We start from the raw sequence: 22,885 nt of genomic DNA, 5'->3' as shown, positions 1-22,885 counted from the left end.
AACCTTTTCAAGAAGTAACGAATGAACGAAAAAGCACATTTGTTGTTCTACGCTAGTCCTTTCCCACCTCTTCTTCCTTCTCCTCCTCCTCCTCCTCCTCCTCCTCCTCCTCCTCCGCCTCCTCTATCACTAGTGCTTCGACGACGACGACAACAACTATGTAGTAACAGATATTGATACGCATGCATATTTTACTGCGGCTAAACGCTTAAGCTAGAAATAAACAAAAGTATTAAAAAGTCATAACTAATTTTTTTACCCTCTGTAAAAGGAAAATTGAATCATGCATATATATTCTTTGTAGATAAAAGTTTAAAATATAAATAAAGACAATTGTAAACAAAGCTGTGTGTGTTATCGCAAAATTATATTTACCAAAGAGTATACAAATTACATTCGAAATAATTCATTCAAATCCAGATAAAATTGAAATATAAACTTCAGGATGACCAAAAAATCAAGATGAATGTTAATACAAAACTGGATCTCCTCCTGCTCTAGGATAGAAAAATGAAGCACCCCTCTTTCAATAAAAAAAAAAAAGATCAAATACAATATAAATACATTGGTGTTGGTTTCTGTTAGTCAGCGCCCACGGGTCGATACTGGAAGAAGCAGTTGTAAGCAATGTAATTCCAGTAATATGGTATTGCAGTGCCGTTAATTTATCACAATAGCATACAGGTCTTGAAGGAATTCTCGGTACAACACCTCGAAAACTGTTGGCCTATCCGGAGCGTTTGTCGGCGATAGACAAACAAAATGTAGTTTGCAATTCAGCAGCTTTATCGACAACACCATCGTCATTGTTTGGACCAAACGAAGCTGCTTGAGGTTCATCTCATATTGCCGAAGCAATCCTCTAGTACCACAAATGGTCCCATGCTTGAGAGGTGTGAGTGCGTATGGTGGCCGCTGCAACCGGTGCTGTTGCGTTCCTTGCCATACCAGTTTTTTTTTTTTTTGCTGCTGATCTCCCTCCTCATTCCGATTCGCTTATTTCCCTTCACTACCTATTTATCTTCTATATTTATCTCGCTCTTTTTCTATTCATCCCCCCTACTACACATAACAGCAGGAACAATAATAACAAGAAAGAGATGAAGACGAAGGAAGTCGGTTGGTCGGTCGCTCGGTCGGGGCCGTTCGCGTTCGTTCGTTCGTTCGATGGCTCGCTCCTCATTTCTCGTCGCAATTCATTCTCTCGTCTTCGTCGTTGTCGTCCGCTGCTTTTTGATACCACTGCTGCCTGCATCAGCAGCGTTGGCGCGCAATTCTCTTCTATTCGCTGCTCAGTCCCTTTTTAACTTTTGCTTTGGCCCCTGTTACGTTGCGCTGCTGGCGCAGTTGTTGTCGCCGTCGTCGACAATCGCAGCGACGGGGACGACAGGGATGACTGCACCGCTATAGCAACGGCGCGTAGAGACGGCGCATTTGCGGCGGCTTAGCCAACTTCATCAACGGCGGCGGCGGCGGCGGCAATGACGACGACTCTAATGGTGATGGTAGTGGTGGCACGGGGCCCTTCAACGTCTCTCCGTCATTTTCTGCTTCTCAGCTTCGTCTTCGTTTGCCTCCACCGGCACTGACTCTCGCTCCTCTCCTTCGCTCTTTTTTTCTCGGTGGTTTTTCTTCTTATTTCCCCCGCAGCCGCCGCCGTCATCGTCGTCTTCTCTTGCTCCGTTTGGTTGTTTGCAGTCGAGTTCTTGGCCCCTTCTCAACATTCGAATGTTGAATGTCGCACCGACCGACCGACCGACCGACCGACCGACCGACCGACCGACCGACCAACCGACCGACCGACCAAAAAACCAACAAATGGCACGCAACGACAACGCGGAGTGCCGATCGTGTGTGCAGACAGCAACTAACGAAACACGCTGTCACTGAGGCCGCTAAAAGTGAGTGCTGCTATTATTATTAGTACTATTAAGGCACTTGAGATACATCCGAGTGCAGCTTTACAATAAAGTCTAATATAGGTTACACGATAAAGCATGTACGCAGGCATGCGCACGTATTGAAGTTGGCTATGGCTAGTACTAGTAATCGCGTTGCGCGTTTTTATTAGCAAAGAAAGATTAACCTTACAACATGGCATTTTATCTAGTTGTGTGTAGTCGCATCTCTAGATGTCCGTAGTCCTCAATGGGGCGTACCAATTCACTGTTGCACCGTTCTTTAAAGAACGTCCAAATCGAAATCGATCGAAATTGCTATGCCAACGTTTCCTGATAGACAGCTGCTCGTTGTTTGCATATCGTTTCCTTCCGAATCACACCAAAAAAAAAAGCCAACGCTGATCTTCGATCGAGGGACGGCTAAAAGGCTGCGAACTGTTGGTTTGACCTTGTTTGAGACACTTAACAAGTGGCAGCACTCTCACTCACAGTTTTCATCCGAAGATGTTTAATGATTCTATCTAGTTGTTCAAAATGTCTGATCAGATGAAAGCTAGATGGCGTTGTGGTCGCCTCGACGATGATGTGAACGAAGTGGAAATGCCACTTGATGGCGCCATTTTCGTAAAAGATATTCGTTAGATGAAGTGTTTGCTTGTTGGTTGTCGCACTATATCTTTTGTTGTTGCTGTTTCTGCTGCTGCTGCTGCCGCCGCCGCCGCCGCCGCCACCGCCGCCGCCGCTGCAGTTTAGTTCGCGTAGACGCGTCGCCATTCCTGAGCAGCAACAGGCGAAACAACAACAACAACAGTCACAGCTGCTAATATCAGCAGCGGCTCTGCTTCTGGTCCTTGGGGCAATGAAGCGGATCAGACTGATGATCGTGGGGATGCGGTCGCCTGATTCCGTCTCTCGTTGCGGAACAGAAGCCCAGGCAGTTTCAGCATCTACTAAGAACACTACTCACACCATCGACAGCAGCAGCAGCAGCAGTAGAAGCAATAATACACGCGCATAGCGACCATCACGCAGGCATCCCTGTATACAGACCCACATAAACACACACGCACGCACGCACGCTACACACAGCCATGGGCTAAAACCAGCCAACGGAGAGGGGTATCATTATAGTCGCCGGCGGAGCGTGCAAACGTACGGCGAACGGGGTGGGGACTTGAGGAAACAACACAGACAACAACAATATCACAATAAAGCCCAACGCTAACACCAGTTACTATCGTCATTGTACATGGCGCATTGCGTTACCTGGTTCAGCCCAAGCGAACCCTCAATTTTCACTGGACACGATTCGCTTCATGAAAATGGGCTCACCCGTTTTGACCTTTCAAGACGCAAGGGACATTCAACACTATTCATCGATCTCTGTTTTTTTCTTTTTTGTTGACTGGCTGATGTCAAACGTTGTCGAAATTACTACTACTGGCTTAATTAGGCCGGATGCACGTATGTAAACGGTCGAATAAGCATTCGTACATACATGAACAGATAAATACACCTGCAATTTACTCCAACTGTATGGAAGTTCACATTGTCGGTTGCATTTATGCAACGTTTTATAGGCACACATTCTGAACATGTCACCGCTACCAAAGTACTATTTTGTTATTTCTACATTCCGGAAGATTAACCTTTGCATAAGATAACCTTAGGACTTTTAGAAAGTTACTGTGTTACACAATTACCAGCATATTCGATGGACCCATACGTCGGAACGGATCGACCTTAAAACAGACCTGCGCTTATAGATAGTTGTGCATTGTACTTTAGGCTCTCCAATCAGGAGATAGGCAAGCCCCGAATATGAAGTTTTTTCCATTGTATGCTACTCCAGTTTTTTTAGTTTCTACAGATCATTCACCAAAATAATACCCTGCCACTTAGTAATAAGCTGCAATGCAATTTAGCAGGCAAGCAGCCTTCTACATCCAAACTCGATCGCTCATAATTATAGGGCAGTAAAGTTAAGACCTTCTGGCACAGGTGCCTGTCCTTGAGCTCTGTCTAATATTTTTTTCCTATTATGTCACGAAGGCAGGGTTTTGATGAGCCTATGCGATATTCGTTAATGGTCTCAGCTTTTGCCTCTCGTTTGCTTAGTGATTATTTTGTGACGTACAATTAGCGGCAGGCGGATGACGGCTAAAGCTTGCTGAATTAATTACAAGTATTATCGAAGCAAATATCTGCCAGGGCCATAACAGACTGATGCGGTCATAGGTTAAAATATAATCTATTGCCTATACTGCAATTTAATTTTCAGACTTATCTGCGTTAGAAAATTAAGCAGACGACGCTATTATATGCGCGATGCAAGCATACGTTTAGGTCAATCGTTCCTGTCACTATTATAGCTCCTTCTTCGATTACGGATCACGAGATGCGTACTCTGCGGAAGTTCAATTAGGCCATTTCAGCGTAGCAAATTCCGCTGACGCCTTTTGTTGAGTCCATAGCTGTTCCTGTTACCGTTTCTGCCAGGGCACATTTCCACCCCTCTATCGTGGTAACCTTGATAGTAGAAATGATCCTTCCCATCGTATAACAAGCCAGTTCACTATGCGTCGTGCAAATACCATATACACACACATACCTATATATCCTTCTTGTTGATGTGGCCTGCTGGTGATTTTGTGTTTCATTCTCTTGTCCCTATTATCGCTTGTTCATTTTTTGTATGAACATTTAATCTCCCCTCGCAGTTGTTGTTATCCTGACTGAATCATGCAGCTGCTTCAGCTGTTTCTGGCTGGACTAATCAGTACCCAGCGTCATCGTCATCACCTGAAAGTTAAAATACACCGTACCGCTGCTGGCCGTTGCCTTAGATACTTGTTCACTTAATTATGTGTTTGCCAACCTGTTCTGCTGCTTCTATTCACAACAAAGAGATTCTGTAGCTCGTTATGGTCTCGCTGTTCGTCGATTACTATTATATCTGTTATTGTTTGGCGGTTTAACCGTGTTGTTGTTGTTGTTGTCAGTAGTGGTGGCGTTGATGTCGCCGCCGCCGCCGCCGCCGTCGTCGTCGTTGCCGTGGCGGCGGCTGCTGCCGGCTGTCCAGGCTTTTTTCTATCTGCCATTCCACTGTTCCGTACGTATATTGCCGGGCTGTGAGCAAGCGAATGAGTCCTTCACATCGCGTTAGCTGTCGCTGTTCTGGCTGCGAGAGCAGTGGCGATATCTATTTTTCCAGGAGGCCAGAAGGACAGGACGTTTATTTGATTCCAACTATGACCTACAGTGAGATTAGCATTACCATCTGATACCCACAATCTTCCCGCTGTTCTGGACGTCGGCTAAAACCGTTTGACCATTTCGGCAACCATCGAAAGTTTGACAGCGAACCTACTCGTTGCATTAGGTGTTCTATGCCGCGTTTGTCTTCTTTGAGTAGCACACACACACACGCACGTCTTCATTACGGTGCTCGCGTGTGTTCTCGCACTATCGTTTCTTAGATTCGCGGGCGGTTATTTTTTGCCGCGGTTCAATTTCACGATTCTCGCTGATCCTCTACAACGCCTCAAGAATACATAGTAGTGCTATAGTAGCAGTAAATAATAGATAGCTGGTGTTTTTCTTTTCAGCAGTGGTGTATATATATATATATATATATATTTTGTTGTTGTGTTCGAGACCTTATTTTCGTTGTTGAGTGTTGCCTGTCTGCTGGCTTCCCGAGTCGTCGCGTCTCTCGTCACTTGTTCCTTTACATCTGCTTTTTTCGCTGACTGACTTCTTATGCTTCGTCTGCTTGTTACTATCGCTACGCTTTTGTAGCCTTTACTGCTGCCAAACGTCGCTGATACCGCACATAGGCGGATGCCTATTGCGATGCCGATCGCCGCTACTGCAGTTGCTGTAACTCTCCTGCGAACGTTGGCTTTGCTGCTGCACTGTCGTCGCCGTCGTCGTAGTTGTTGTTGTTGTTACCTGCTGGCTCTTTTACCTGTAGCTGTTACGCTGTGCGCCATGAACCTGTAGGTTTGTGGGTCGGTACCGCTCTTCACTGTTCGATTGCAGTCGACGCCAGTCCCATAGGTGGCGGCGTCAGTCACGACTACTACCACCGCCGCCGCCATCACCAGCATCGACGCTGCCATATACGACTACTGCCAGCACTCCTCTGCAGTGGTTCTCAGCCCAGCCGCGGTGGCTCAACGCGATCCGTTCGCCCGTCACCAAATAGATAGATGATAGCTCAGTTGGGCCCAGAACGTAGCTCACCGCTACGGCTTTAACGCTCTGTAGTGGTGGCAGCAGCAGCAGCAGCAGCAGCAGCAGCAGTTGTTGTAGTGGTGATTCTTGTGTTAATGCTGCTGACGCCGCCGCCGCCGCCGCCGTTGTCGTTACCGAACGACTATCAAGCCGACGAACCACCGAATAACCAAGCGACCATACGTCGTTCCTGTAGTCGGAGCCTTCCAATACCGCTTTTGTCTGTCTAGTTGCCTGCCTGCCCGGCTGACTTCGGAACGGTTTGACTTGACTATGACTAGTGGCACATAACAGCAACAACAGCGGTAACAGTCACAGCAGCGGCAGCCCCAGCATCAATAGAACCCATCAACACCACGATCACCACCGGTTGCAAGCCCTGACTGACTTCGCTTGGTGCTTTCGCCGTTGCTGATGTTCGTGCTGATGACGACGACGACGACTCGGGTTGTGATTCTGGACGCCATCTAACAGAACAGTCGTTTCAGCTCCACCGCTGCTGCTTAGCGGCCGTAAGACAGTTTTAGACTGTGATGCTCTTTCGCCCAGCAATGACAACAAACGTACGAGCAGACAGTCGGGGTGGGGGGGGGGGGGGGCGTACGGACAGGCAAATACTCACACTGACACAGTCAGATGCACAGCCGTCCATATAGACACACCAAACGCATGAGATGAACTACGCTCAGGAGCTTCACTCGTTCCTGAGCTGTCACAAGCACCACCAGCAACACAACTATTATAGTAGCGAGCATTTGTGGATCAAACGGACGGAGAGACGTACGGAGACAGCTCTGAAGAGCCGGAGTGCCGAAACGAATGCCGTCATAACATCACATCACCAGCATCCCTACCGTGCTGATGAACGCGAAAGACGTCAACCGGTGTGTGTGTGTGTGTGTGTGTGTGTGTGTGTATGCGTGCCACCACTAGAGATGCCGAGCGCCTGCTTTTGGAGCGATACATTGCGGCAGCAGCCCTCAAACGACAATCAGTAGACCATCTGACGACCAGCCAGCCAGCCAGCCAGCCAGCCAGCCAATCAGTCGACGAATGAACGAGCATGTATGATATACAAATATCATACATGGAAATATCATTGTGCAATAAAGTAGCAGAGCTCAAAGAACTGGCCAAATTAGGCAATAAAAAAGAAATAGTGCAAGACTAAGGAGACATTTAGCGCCTCTGTAGAGGTGGAGAATGCATGTTGCAGCAACAACACCAACACAACAGGAACAAAGCTATGATTCAATGGGCTGTTCATGTAGGAGTCCTATAACTATTCAAGAATTGCAGGTCCTATGCGTTCGTGTTAGACTATAGCAATGAACATACGGCCACTACAGGTACGATAGGAATAACATTTGAGTAACATACTATTAAACGGGGAACATTTAGTGCAAACGGGTCCCCATGGCACCAAGCGTAAGGAGTTCCTGACAGTCTTATTTCAAGAAGCACGCCTCTAACTTACCATCATGGTTTGCATGCAGACCCTATCGATCAGTTCGATCTAGATGATGGCGTCATATTCGTCTGCTAAAAATGCCATCATTATTATTATTATTATTAACATAGAAACTTTATGAACAAATAGTTATATTTGTGAATATTTTGTTTTACCACTCCTACGACTATTTCCATTCGGGTGTGTCGCTCAAAATATAGTTTATTTCATTATCAATGCTTAGTTATTGGCGTGAATTCAATATGACAGAAACGCGTACGCTTGTAGCTAATGTGGACAGCAGTGTCCTCAAGAAAAACAGGATTATGTTATTATTATTGTTATTATCATAAGTAACGACTAGTGTTCCCGATGGCTCAGGCACAAAAAGCTAGCGGTATCAGTGTTTCAGTATACCGATTAGAAGGAAAGCAAAGCTCGCTCAGAATCAGTAAAGTGCCCAACACTGATTCTCATAATCTACTTTCGACGTTCAGACAGCTAGGTAACGAGGTAGTATGCTCCAACACCTGCTAACATTTGTCAATAATAATGAATTTTTCCATCGGCAAACAATCACGTTGATCGAGTTAATCCAGCGTTGCGAAGATGAACCACAAACGCACACAACTAACCCTCACTGCAGAGGTATTTTGAGCTGAGCTACGCTACATTGAGCTTGATCTCTCTACAGTTGCTGACTATCAAGTCTGCTTCCTTCCGGCTCTCGGAAAAACCAGTAGAATAGTTTCGAGGTGAACGGCCACATCAGCTTGCAAATCTCGTAACGGGAGGCCTCAGAGACCCAAGCTTCAGAGATCCGATTCGATCAAAGATTCTTATCTTTAATCTTTTTTGTTGCATGTAATTCTCGCTGGCCTGTTCTTCGCTGAGCGGTAGTGTGTCCAGCTATCTCTTCAGGCACGCACTGGCTCTTCATTTTCATGCTGTTATTCCTGTCAGGGGCGTACGTATGAGTTCCTTGTTCCGTGTGGTACGCAGCTATGGGCTTATGTCGCTTTGCAATGCGGTTCGTTGCTGCAGGATAATCACCGGCGCATGGTACCATCTTTATACGCACCGGTGTGAGAACTCGGGGCAGATTTACAAGGTCGACGAGTTCGTCTCTATTAACCTATTGGACGAAGTCACTGATACTCCTGCCACTCACATCGCCACTGGGCGGGAGAATACAATCGATATACCAAAAAAAAGGAAGCGTAATTCAAAGACAACACATCAAAACAGATGCCGAACGGCATAGTCAGCTAACTGATATCCGACCACTGCAGCTACAGCTATAATAGATTACCATCAATGAAGAATAAATGTTACCATATACATATATTCTGCGATTTGGGGGTCCGAGAGGATCAGGAAGGCCATCGAAAAAAAAAGAAGATCGGAAGTTGCACAAACCATGTACCGACTGACGGCATCGACGTAGGTCTAAGCCTTATGGTGTCCAATCGCACCGATTCTCTCGCTCCTTCTCAAAAGCCGGTCCTTTTTCAAGTAATCATTATGATCAGCAGCAATATCGTCATCACGAACATTATCACCACGATCATTACCGATAATGAACCACAACGAGGAACAAAATATATTCCCTAGCCGCTTATCTCTATTCATTGTCTCAAACTACATGCGAAAGCAACGCGTCGTATATGCATGCGTTACAGATGGTGATGATTTTCGTGTCGAAGTGTTGCACGACCAAAAATCGGGGGGGTCATGTGATATTTCATCTATTGTTCCGTTCACTCATTGATGATGCCGCAGCCGCTGCGCGACACAGCCAGCCGCCTGAGTGGCTGCCGCGTTCGGTCCGTCATTCGACCGTCGCCCGCTGAAACGACGGGGCGGCGGCAGCATAGAGCGCACGCGATGTGTGCCGTTGGCTAGCTAGCGTACTGCGGGAGCTAACGTAGTAACACTACCTAGTTTTGCCATTGGCTCCGCCGTCGCTACCACCATAACGACGGTAGTCGCCGTAACCGTGGCTTGCACCAAAACCATCACTACCTTCTGTCTGTCGAGCGTTGCTGCACGCGCTGTCAGCGTTGGCTACGCGCTAAGAACTTGCGGCATTACATGGCAGCAGACAGATATGCTATATGTTGGTAGATAGCAAGCCTGCTAAACGACTGAACGGTAGATGGGCCGCCGACTGACGGCCGATGGATGCTCCAGTTAGCCAGGAAGCAGTAACAACAACAAAGCGTCCGACAAACAGATCGACCGACCGATCAGAGGGGAGCAATAGTAGCAAGTAAGCGCTCGGCGTTCTAATGCCGCATCGTGGCTCCCTTTCTTTCCTTGTTCGTTCGTTCATTTTTCTGTCTGTATGTTTGTTGGTTCGGCTGCTCATGCGCCGCTACTTCGTTACTTTCGCTCAATTTCGCCCGGTATCCGCACTCATATCAATAATTACGATTACCTTATCATCGTCAGCGCTATTTTATCATTGACATGATACTCATTATCTCCAAAATCGCCGCTACATACAAAAATTAATATGCTTGTTCAGTGGGCAGCTGAAATTTGTGTGAGCATTGTTCTTCTATTGTGATGAGTCCTTTGTGAATATATATGCGCCCAGATTAATATGAAAGACAGGGTCTACTGTTTCCCTTAATTAAAAGTACGGGAAGAGCATGCCGTAAAATTAGGTAACAATAGTTCGATTCTGGCGAAGCTTGAGTCGAAATAGTGTTATCGAATAGCTTTTAGAGGACCCATATTGAAAATAGCTGTTGATTTTTACATCTCAAGAACCATGTCACTAGAGACCCTATCAAGTTAAACCGTTTGATCCCTCCCTCCCTTCCTATCGTAAGTAACGCGAAAATTGCTCCCGAATCTCCTCTGTCCAACACACGTCCAGAATCTCAACGAGGACAAGCTGAATAATATGACTAATTTAAAGTACAAGAAGCAACATTGATGCCATTCCGTCAAAGCTCATGACTGTAGGTGATTTAAGAAGACATCATACATGGCACAAAACAAGGACGGTGTCATGTTTGACGTGTTCTTGCCTACGATACGAGTGTTTATCTGAGCCCCTTCAAGAACATGGAACGAGTATTGAAAACTAGCTGAGGATTAATCACTGACACAGCCGTTTTCGGCGGTAGATAACGCCGATTGAAGAAAGAGCTCCTTACATCAGGCATGTGAAGGTCTCAAATATTTCCTAGATATTCTGTACAGATCTTCGAATAATCTACAGGTATGGTTGCCGCAAAGAGGTCTTCTGTACTTACTACGTGCCGCGCTCATTATCTGTGGACACGTAATGATCTAGATTCGAATCCAGGCGTTGACAAACTTCGGCCCATGCTGGGAAAAGCCAGCCGTCCGAAGCAGTACTGAACACACAATTCGAAACATTCATTTAAGTGACCACCCTCGATGGGCGACGACCGCATTTTTTTTACGCCAATGCAAACGCTGCTCAACTAACTGAAATATGGAAGCACACATCGGCTATTGCTATTCTAACATCACGTCATTGACACATTAAATCTATGACGTGGTATGTCACTTCTGTCTGCATCACGTCACGTCAATCACAGCTCTGGCCTTAAGCACCGAAGGAACAGTAACGCAAAACAATTCAATTTGATAAATAGATTTTTTTTACCGTTGCATTGAACGCGCAACGCAGCAGTATTGTAAACGGCATAATCAGAGGGCCTTCGCCGAAGAGTCAACAAGGATATGGAAAGTTAACCGGTGGAGGCTAAGTCTGTCGTTACTTCTCCTCGCAAAACTTCTCGAACCATTGAGACTTCTAATTTTCTCACAGTATCCCAAGTTCTCTAGACGCTTAGCGTGTCTAGTTACGTGTTCAGTCATATTCTATTCAAAATAATCATATACCCTTAGAGAAGAGCAATGGTAGCTAAGGGTAACTTCAGGGACCATTCGCTAGAAAACGCTGTTTTTTCGCCAATCTTTTTAGCCTAGACATCTCGTATACATATATATGTGAAAAGGAAGTGCAATCAAGTTGTAAGGAAAGCAACAAAGTAAAGTTATCGTACTGCTTGTGTCGATTATGCTGTTCGTGCTGATGGAAGGGACCTTCTGTCAAATATAGGCCACTGAGCCTTTCGACTAAAGGATACCACAGTGACGTTCGCAGCGTCGAAAAAGAAACCAGAAGAGACAAAGAGGCAGCCTAAAGACAGGGGAAAAGAGAGAAAGGAGAAATGAAAAATGACTTATGGTTAGACCTGCTTCTGTTCAGGCCACTTGTATTATTATTCTATTATGATCGCCACCACCGTGAGTATCCGGCAAACAAAACGAGTTGCTTTATGTTGTAGAACTAATGCTGTTGTAATAATTTATGTAGAGACCCATGATTCACAACGAGAACAAGCACTCATAAAGCCATAATCAATATCATTAATTGTCCTTATACAAACAGAAAGGCTAAATGAAATTGAAACTCGATAATCTAATAAGAGCGGCACTGAATTGAGTATATGAGCAGGAAAATCTGTAGACAGGAATCTCGAACCCATTTCAGCGATGCATACCAGCACATGTCAAAAATATTTTAGACAATTTTTGTCCTGCGACCTGACAATTAGGTAGGGTTACACTGAAGTTACTATATACGTGTTGTAGTTAAAAAGCTTTTCAAATTGTTGTCCTTTAAACTCGTTCTGTTATTTCGTTCGCTGTTTGTTCTCGTGTGCATCCTCTTCGTTGCACCCCGAGGTCACTCAATGGGCGAGTAACACATGACACGCTATAAGCAAAATGAGCGACGAGGCTACCAGCGTCCCAAAGGACTGCGCCGTTCTTTCCTTTTTCTGTATCTCAATTTCTTCCCATCTTCTGTTATCCGTCACCAGCCGTACGATCCTGCCATGTTCCTGCTTGTTGTTACCGTCGCCAGCAGACTACTTACTCAAGTAGTGGTTGTAAGTGGCCTGCGAACGCGTAACTCGTAGCTGCGGCCATCATGATCATCGCCACCACTGGGCGTGCTATCTCCACGTAGGTGGTCGTAATCTCGTTGTGTTGATGATCGCAATAGATACACGCGTACATACACAAACACACACAGAGAGACGGACAGAAATGCACACCAACGGAGTAGCTGTCGCAGAAAGCGAACGGATTGCGGCCCTCTTGAGCGAACGTAAGTATTCGCCTTAGCGCGCGTTCGGGCTTGTTTTGTTGCTGCCGTTATTGTTATAAGTGGCTTGTCGTTGTTGTGATGTTGGCTTTAACTCAGCTTAACACCAGCCCTAGCAACGACAACGGTCTGTCCTATTTGTTCTGCCTGCTGTATAGCCGAACGCGTGGAGGAGGCAGAGGTAGACTGGCTGGTGTTAACGGGCTGCTGCTGGCGTCTGTTAAGTCGCTGAAAGCAATGGATAGAGCAGGAGCCTCTGCTGCCAGGAGAAGAATAGGAAGAAGCTAGCCAGAGAACGAGCGACGGCTACACGAACGCGGCATGGCAATGCGCCAGCACTCGCTCGGGGATAACGTCTCAGCCATAACAACAACAAGCCAATAGGAGGACCGTTTTACCAGCATTACCCAGAACCTCTCCTAGGACTGCCACTTCTACTATTCGTAAACAGGTAGACAGCAAGCAGGCCCTCCTTCCCTCTCGCTACTGCTCGCTCAACAGACACACACGCAGAAGGACGGAGAGTCAACGGCAAGCAAGAAGGCCATCGCAACTGCGCGCAGTCGGCGACCTACTACTGGGAGAGTACATAGATCTACATAGCTGTATATATTGCCGCCTTTAAAACAGCTGCCGTTACAGTAGCTACCAGAAACAACGGGAAGATTTGATTAATCTTTTGTCGGAAGCGAGCGGTCGTATTTGTCATTTGTATTTAGGCTACGTTTGGCTGAGATGAACGCACAAGTTTATCAGGATCGCCTTGTCTCACATTTTCTCACCGGGCAGAACGCGAATTCCTAGGAATACGCTAACTTCTATTTAAGATCTAAGCTGTCGCGTGTTCCTGTTTATAGATTAACAACCAAAAACAACGCTTGCGTTATGGTCTATTGTTTCGTAAAGAATTTGCTATTGGACTTTTGTCCTCGACACAGTCCGAGCTGCTAGACGTGTCTCCTTGAAGTTAAGAAACTATTGGAGGATTACAGTCGTCGATAGTAGAATTGAATGCGCTATACTGTTTTGTTTGTTGTTCAGTATTGTTTATCCGTTTGTTTACGTTGAGTAGCACATAAGCTGCTAACAAATGGCTAAACATCCTATTGAACGCGTGACAATTGTACACTTCAGCACTCGTATGCGAAAATGTTACACTTCTATAGTGAATTTCAATAGGAACAAAAGGCTATTGATTCAGTTGCCTCCTGCCTACTTCAGTTGGTCGTTACATTGATGGATAATGATCGACTCAAGCTTAAGCTATAATCTTCGACGTCACGACGGCTTTCTATAATGGTTGGAGACGTAAAGGTAGCTTAACGAAGCTCGACTTTTCGAACTGAATCCACAAGGTCCGTATTCATACATATTCTATGTTGAGAATCTGCTAGCCCTTCGATACTGATTGGTTAAGAGAGAGAAACTATAACATCATAGAGACTAGCTGACATTTGCTGCATGATCAGCCATCCTTTCGTTGAGCTATTGGAACAACAAGCAATATTTCGCTATTGCCGCAGCTGCTTCCCATGGGGGAATAGCTCTTTTAGTCTAGGTTTTCGCACACACTCTTAGTAACTTCCAACGCACGCTTTATGTAGAGCTTACGCAAGCAAGTCCGAACTGTTTTGAGCAATAAGCGTAGGGAGAAAGATGTACAAAGCTTCCAGCTAGGACTTCACTTCCTGCACTTGAGACTTTCCGCCTCTTGAGGGCTCTTTCATTCCCTCTTCAATGACTGAAGAACAGTGAAACTGTTCCCTCTATCTAACGAAAGACTGTCACTTTGGACTCAAAAACTACCGCGCGCAGATGCCGTGGAATTACCGCATTTTGCAGGCATAGCACTTCTTATTTAGAATAAAAAGATGGCTCAGTCTCGAAGCGTTCGGCGGTGGATGGTCTCCCTACCCGAATTGTATTCGACAACGTAAAAAATGTCATTTAAGTGGGAGAGATCTGTTTAAAAAAGACAAACGGCCGGTTTTACATTTGGTTATGTTATGTTCAGGGGGCTTTTTGTTCGATGGCACATCTGAGACGCGTACGTTTATGCCCGAAAACACGGCAATATTCTCAACAAAGCATTGCTCAAATATTGAATCCGAAGCTTAAACAAAAAATATGTTATGGGGAGTGCCCTAAACTCGTAATCTAAGTTCATCTGTTTTGTGGTATACCTATATCATTAGTAATATTGCAAAAGGGAACACTGCTCCCTCGGGCGGTTCCCAAGAGTTGTCCATCAGCAGGTTGTCATGCAGATAAGTGAAGGCACTGTAGTTGCTGTTAAGCGACTGCACACGCCCACGACTCATTGGGCCAGTCATGTACGAGCGCTGGACGCACCGGAGCAACAACTGCTTACAGCCGTCATGCACCTAGTCATGACTATAAGCACCTTGTCTTGTTTTCTCGATGTTAATGTAATATCGTCTGGGTACACATGGGGCAGCACTTCTGTTAGACGCGATGCAAAGAGAGGAGGACCACCAAAGTGGTTCGGTCCACGGATACACACATACAGACTCGCGCCCATGTACACACAAACCCCTTACTGTGTTTGAGTCAGATGGATGGTTCGGCCCGTTGACTTCGTGAAGTGCTTCATCCACGGCACGAAAGCACACCCTGAGTGACTGACACCTTGTCGTTTCTTCGAACAGCACTCCTTCACCGGCCTGAGTGTAGCCTCCCCTTCATTCTGCTGCTGCTGATCGAGGCTCCGTCGTCTCCTAAGGAGGTTGCTGGGCAGTCGCTTTTGGACGGACCGGAAGCTGGAGGGTGGCTCACCATTTCCCTCAACGTCCCTTCGCGTACCTTGCGCTGCCGCAATGTCCCGTTGCTGCTATTTCTCATGTCGTCTGTCACCTACATCGCTGGCAGCGTATTTGAGACCGCTAGGGGCTGTCCTTCGATTGCGATTCAGTCAACTCAAAAAAGCTTTCCATGTCACATCGCCTTGATTCCTGCTTTAAACCAGCTTCGCCCCGGCGAATCTGACCCTATTTGGCAGAGAAAGATCGGAATCTCCTCTAGCTAGTCGTTATTTTCAGTCTGTCTTGCCGGATTCAGTTTCATTTCCCGCCCGTCTATTTGATGCCGAGTTCAGATCGGTAACTTCCCCAGAGACAGCTTTTCGCCTTCTGAGAATTTATGCACAGTCGTACAAATATACACGTTACAACATCGATTTCGTTAGAGGTATGAAGAGGCGGGAACATTGAACGCACGCTTTTCAAAAGGCAATAGTGTATTGCTACGGTTTACAGAGCTTGGATCATAGTCTTTTACTATTATTTGTGCTTATTCTCAGGCCACCTCTATTTATAATAGGTCTGCCCCCATCCCTCCAGTAACTTAATCGTTTGGCTATGGAAGACAAACAACTACTCAGGTTTACTAACATTTTGGAAACGTTTGGACTACTGAAGTTCGACTCAAGCCCGTGAATAGTTGGCTTTACGGATTATTATAAGATCGGCAAACGCTTATAACAGTCGGCAATAGGCAATTTCCATGAAAGATTTCCAAATGGCTGATGAAAACGTAGACACAGAGCATCCGTTGGAGTGGCCGTAATCTGTGCAGTTGCCGTTACGTAGACTTCGTCCACTTCGTTGTTAGATCAGGCATACGAATATTCTACGCAGTAAACATCTTCTGAACCAAGAAGTTACGACAATCAAGAGCTGGCCATACTACAAAAAAAGTTGAAAGAAAAAAATTTATCGATTTTTGTTTTAAATATAGCATGCAAAATCGATACTGAAGAGAAGTTGTAGACATATCATTACTCCCAGATACGTGTTAATCTGTTTATTGGATGTTAGTATGCAACCAGTGGCAATAGCTATTAGAAACGGCTTTTCATCTGTTCTATCGGCCCACTGCCGTTCGAAGTAATAGGGACTATTATGAAATTGTTCGCTCCTTTTTTGAGAGAAAGAGAAAAGATAAGTGAGACTGGGGAGTGCTTTGCCCACTTACTCCCCTTTTTAGTGCTCTCTCCCTCACCGAAATCCAGTTCTCCAACCCTCTAATGATGCAGACAGACAGAATTGCAGGACGTAAGGAAGTTAGGGGCTAGTGTTTGGTTGAATGGGCGGTTACGGGCATGCTGTACGACGGCGGTTGTGGCTTTTGCAGGATATTGCTGATTCTTGACAGTCCAAGCATTGGCAGAGCGCTCCCGTGGCGGAGTTAGTAATAGTAGTAGTAGTAGCGATAACAGCTGCCTACACTATCCACCACCTGCCTCGCCGTTTTCCTGTTCGCCTTTGGTGTGAATGTTGGTCAAGGAAGTATAAGCACACATCTGTGTATAGCTTACACATAACGGTTCCTGTTGCTTGGAGGATCGCCGTTCGGGGATCTGTTCTCTATAATTCTAGAGACGGCAGTGAAAGTTGACGCGGTTCTTGGATTTGGCACTAAAGCGATTTTTTGAACATCGTCGACGTACATCCGATCACACCCCGTTTCTCGCGCGGAAGCGGATAATGGCCTCTCAGCGATTACATGCCTCCTCTGCTGCTCCTGCTGCTGCCGCGGTCGCCGCCTCGCGGCATACCCATCGCCCGTCCGTCCGCCTTTCCCAGACATCAGCATACCACAGCACAGGATAACAATTGACTGTCGCTCTTAACGCACACGTACGAGAATAAGCCACAAGGTGATGGCGTGCCTGCAGGATCACGCTCAGATCTACAGGGAACTACTGGGTCGCCCTAAACCCGCTGGCCATTTCTATGCGAGACAAACCTTTTCTAATGCGACGAGTGTCACCGACGCGACTGCATCAGTATCACATAGTGTTGAAACCACCTATTTCGTTATTAGTTCTCTATCAATCAAGTCGAATATTTTACGTCTAGGTTGTCGTTTACTATTGCGATATAGATAAAGATACTAGTGCGATACGTATGGGCACAGTCATTTATAGTATAAGATATAGGGCTGTCGCTTTAGGACGTTATTCTAGACCTCTTTGTTCAAAGAACAAACGATAAATGAGTCGTGTGTAGATCTTTTCAAGCAATAATACTGTTGCATAAATAGAAGCTGCTTATTAGGTCACAGTAATGATTTAGTTGTGTGGAGATACCATGCTCTACTGCATGTCACAATACCTACAGTTATGTCCTGAAGTACATCTGGATCACGAATTCTTATTTAAAAAATCTCGTTTCTGTCGCGGCTCGTAGATCCCTCCATTTAAATGCGCTTCTAGGCTATGCCGTCCTGTGGGGGTTTCGAAGCAGACACGCCAAGTCAGCCCTATGAAACGATCAGTTAAGGAAAGCAGAACATTTACAAGACTCAGGACGCCTCTTAACGTTAGATTGTTTGCGGGTTGGTGTGAAAAGTGACCGGCACAATCGCAGAGCCCCGATTTCTTTCTGTATGTTTCTACAGATAGGGGCGACTCCCACAAGAAAAATACACTCATCAAATATCCGCTAACGATGCAAATGACGCAATAAAGAGGGCAAAAACAAAAGCATAGCGAGAAAAAGACAAACACATGAATCACAGATAATAACGGCTTTTGAGATCGCTGCTTCTATATATGCTAAGTATCGCTTAGACATGGAAAAGACCGTTCTATTATTGTTTAGCTTTTACTCTACAAATCAGCTTGAACAATGATCGTACAACGTTTATTAACGTAAGTTATCATGGGATACAAAATTGAGGATCTGCTCTACACATCAAAATAGATTTATATCGACTGTATTTGTGAGTAGTCTTTTCAAGACGATTTGTCTACGCATTCTTAACTTGGCCTGCGTACTCCCGTTAAATTTTGCGGCTTACAGCGGAGATTGCTCGTTTGGTAATCAAGTACCACATTATCTGAGTATCAATCCATTTCCTCGTTACTTTAAACTGCTAAATCGAAATGAGCTCCCCTCTATTTCGTTCGACGCTCTTTGTCCACTTGGAATGGGCTTATTCCTCTGTCCAGGACACTCTTGACGTCCATTGCTCCGTGCTGCCTTTTACCAAACAGATAAATCGTGTTTCGTTACCTGCCACTGCGGTCTAAGATTAATGAGCTCTTTTGCAGTAGTATCTTCAATTCGCTGAGTAGCGAGACACAAACGAGGCTGCGAAAAGGGGGACACCTATATTGTACCATAGCTTGCGGAGACCGTTCGTCCTAGCGTTGATTAATCGAATCATTCATATCAATAATTGCCTTTACGCTAAGACTGATAGAAACGAGTTCCGTTATAATTACAGCCTCTTACTAAAACCTTCTAAACTTTAAACTGTGTTGTTTGGATTACTTGGCTGGATGTTTTCTGCGCTATAAATTATCCTACTGTTTTTGTTTGTTTTCCAAGCCCCTACATCTCATTAGTGTTGTATTTCTTTTCCGTTATTTGTTATCTGATCACTTTTCATGGACGAAGTCCTTTACCTATCCTGGTTGTTTTTTTTTTTTTTTTCGGTTATTACGGCTTCGGTTTGGACTAGTTCTTGTTGAAACGTATCGGTTTCCCATACCGTTACGATCTAAGCAACTCCGGTTATTACCATTGCACGCTCCTATAGCTCTGAAGGTCCCCTTGCTTACTTTTCTTAGCCTTTTCCTTGACCGTGCTCTGACAAAAGTTGTCTCGTCGTTGCTACTTCTTTTCCAGTATTGCCATACCACTGATGACGGCCTATCGGGTGAGTAAGCGAGTCAGCGAGTGAACGGATGGACGAACAGTGGTAAACTGAGCCCCCGTCAATCCCTTTTCCTTGGTTCTTCTCGTCGAGACACTCAAATGACGTGACTAATCTCCATTCGAACGTAAAAAAGAGAAGACAATTCTCTTGGATATCCAGGGCGGTCGATGTCGTCGTTGGCGATAGAGCGGTTACTGTCAACGATCGAACTGATGGCAAACTCAGTAGTCAGTTAACGGGAAGTGCTTGTGGACCAATTTTTCCTGCTTGATATGGCCAGGTCTTGGCGCGGTAACGACGCCTGCAGGACTCCGTCTATGTGTATCTATCGGTAGTTGTTGTGCTCTCTGTTTTCATTGCCTCTAGCCGATAGGGAGTGTAGAGCGGACAAGTTGTTGTATGACAGGGCCCGCTGCATGGCACAGCTCGTTGAGTAGCACTGCATTTTTAGGATCGGTGTAGTAAGCAGTCTTTCTCATCTTGAAGCTTGTCTTTCGATAAGCTTACTTGATTTATGTCTCGTGGTTTAACCTACCTGGCAAGCGTGCCCATTACTGCGCGCGGCCCTTACCCACGTGACCATCCTTGCGCAGAATGACCGAACCGCATCGACTCCAGAGGAAACCCGTAGACAGTCCGACTGCAGACATCCCCTATTTCGTTCCCAGAAAGAACGTCACCTTGTACTTTTTTTATTATCAGATCGCTCCACGGAAGGGCGCTGTCAGTATGGCTGCTACTGCTGCTGCCATCAATGATCCCAACCGCATCGCCTCTTCCTTTTGCCGGATGCGTTCCCCGTCTGATTCGATGTAGACAGCTGGCTGCTTATAACGTTGGCCGTTCGTTCTTCCCCTCGTCCTTTACCCTGCCCTGTTCGCTGCCCAAGCCTGGCCCCTCGCTACTCCGCTGCTGTGTAACACTACTGCCTCGAGGCCGTTGTCGTAGTGTCAGCCTCCAGCATAGAAGGAGACTTCCTGAAGAGCCGAAAAGCGGCGACCGTCGAGATTCTTATCGCTTCCTTTGCCTACCCTCTCGACCCCTTTTTCCATAGGGAACAGCAAACAGGGCTAGTGGGTGTACAGTTGAAGAAAGCGAAGGGGACCTGCGCCGACCAGGCGATGAGTGGAGCAGCAGCAGCAGCCGCAGCAGCGACTATATTTGCACAGCCAAATTAAGTGCTTAACCCCCATCAGCCTTCTCCCCTTTGCTCAGACTCAACCCCTCATTCTGAAACCCCCGATAGTCACGATGTAGGCGCCATCTCGTGGTTGTGGTGCAAACTCAAATCGTCGGCCGATTGGTCGATCTCCTAGATGGCGCGAACCCATCATTGACTTGTAACCATCGGGAATGGAGGAAAAGGGATACTGAGTTTGTGAGAGCAAAAACAGTTGACTCTAGGACCTACGGGCAGGTGGTGAGTGGGGCAATGCAAGATACGAACGAGGCAGACAAAGTAGTGGGTGAATCACTCCAATGTATCAAACGGATCGAACAAGGAGCACCATCAGGCCGACATTTACACGACAATCACTATTGCGCAGCCGCTCGACAAGACTTGAAAGAGTTTGCAAGGGGGCAGGATTTATTTTGGGGGGGAGACGCAACACTTTCTCAGGGAGTGAGATAGTAGAACTATTATACGGCCAGCTTCTTTGAGCGAATACAAATGGGGTGGGTCTTAAAACAGAGAAGCATGCGCCGCGCGAGACGGTGACGAGAGCTACTTATGTTGATGAAAGAGTGAAGTAACGGATATAATAGGTCGCCGCTTACAATAGTGCTGCCATAAAGGCGTCTATTAAGGCGGATTCAAGTTACGAATGTAATGTTTTATATGTTGTTTTTTTTTAACTTTGTCCTGTTCTAACCGTGTTTGGTTGTTTTGGTTCACAACTGAATAAACGATGCGCATTGGTTAGCAATCGCTCGAATGATCCGTTCAGCTTTGAACGAACACGAACTATATTTTTCTAAAAGTGGCTCTTATCATTTGAGTTCTCTCTACGACAAAGCTGCGTTCCCTGCATACAACGTGCGTAACCTGCATGCGAGGACTCGCGCCATATAGGCCATTTGTTGGAAATGTCACCTCTAGGCCTGCCTGGACGATCATCAGTTAAGAACGAGACAGAGTTCGTCGCAGCATGCCTACTCGTACGATGTTTTGAAAGATACTCGAAAACACCATTGTGAGGTTACTTTTCAGACGGCTGAACTGTACTTCAACAATGATTTAGCCAGTAGTTAGCGCCGAATACTTCTTCCTGTTTTCCGGTCTGGAGGAAAGTTTTGAAGTTAGTAGGTTTTTCTATCTTTACAACTGATACACCGTGACCACTGGTGATATATGTTCTCCCGTGCTTCCTAGAGTCAAAGGCTGAACCTATAAGGTGTGGTTTAATTACACTGAACGACAACTTTTTGAGGCCTCAGCGTTTTTCTTTTTTGAAGAAGATTGTATGGTTGCTGCACGAGCTATGTTACTGAGGCGCAAGCTAGACAAGAGCCCAAACGTCACTCTTTTTGATAGGGCCCTAAGTGATTGGAACTCGGTTATATATACATGGTCAAGGCCTAGATCTCACGTCAGAATCGGTACCACTGCTTGCCATCGATGTTCTGGCTTTTGTTTATACAACTACGTGGTGAAATATATTTGTACATCATCTCGGAATCCCTTAATCAGTCAATTCGCTTTCCATTCTTTTCAGAGACTTCCTCCAATGGTTCCAAGGATCTGAACCCCACTTGAAAACGTCTTACCTGCCTTCTTTCCCCACTACGATATTACTATTGCTTCAATAAGAGGTGCTACATCGCTAGAGGCACATCACAAGCCCTATGCCTGAATGTGTATCTTCTCTCCTCATCATTGAACCCAACTACCCTTCTTGCGCTTGGATCTTTATTCGGGGTCCAGGCTTGTATGCGAAGCTCAGCTCGCGCACATATTAAGCCGGCGTCGCACGAGATACACTAAGCACCAAGCAGTTGAAGAAGAGTTAGCTCTTCACTACAGGAGCAGAAACTTTCGGAGCTTGAATGCTTGTAGCCGACTGTTCGTCCTGATCGAGGTCGGATCAGAAACTGCGAGTCGTGGAAGACTGGGCATAAAGTGCACGCTCTGTCGGTCCCCGTGCTACTAGCATTAAAGGCATAGATCCTCGTCTCGCACCCCTGTCTAGGCCTTCAACAAGGTGTTGCTCAACTGCCCCTTCAACAGTAAAGTAAAACAGGTTGAGCCGTAGAGTTTAGAAGAGTTAGGACAACTGAGCGGAAACTGTGCATGTTTGAACTAATCAGAATCTGCCTCGACTGGTTCTGCAAAGCGACAGGATCTGATAGAGCAACATAGGACGTAGCACTGATCCCATACAAGAGTCCCGAGCGTGATCGTTTATTGACTGGTAAAAAAAAATCGATCGTCGTTATTTATTGCGC

The 22,885-nt window shown here is 46.0% G+C and overlaps 1 long non-coding RNA gene across 1 annotated transcript in view; it reads left to right on the top strand.

Moving 5' to 3' along the window:
- Positions 1-1,761: 1,761 nt before the first annotated feature.
- Positions 1,762-22,885, top strand: part of LOC147753282 (uncharacterized) — a 38,772-nt gene continuing 17,648 nt past the window's right edge. The window contains exon 1 of the long non-coding RNA XR_015311668.1: positions 1,762-1,901. This is a non-coding gene — a long non-coding RNA (uncharacterized LOC147753282). The remainder of the gene's footprint in view (positions 1,902-22,885) is intronic.

This window comes from Varroa jacobsoni, unplaced genomic scaffold (genome assembly GCF_002532875.2).
Source record: "Varroa jacobsoni isolate VJ856 unplaced genomic scaffold, vjacob_1.0 scaffold_596, whole genome shotgun sequence".
Classification (NCBI taxonomy): domain Eukaryota; kingdom Metazoa; phylum Arthropoda; class Arachnida; order Mesostigmata; family Varroidae; genus Varroa; species Varroa jacobsoni.
This window is presented reverse-complemented; position numbering and strand designations above follow the sequence as displayed.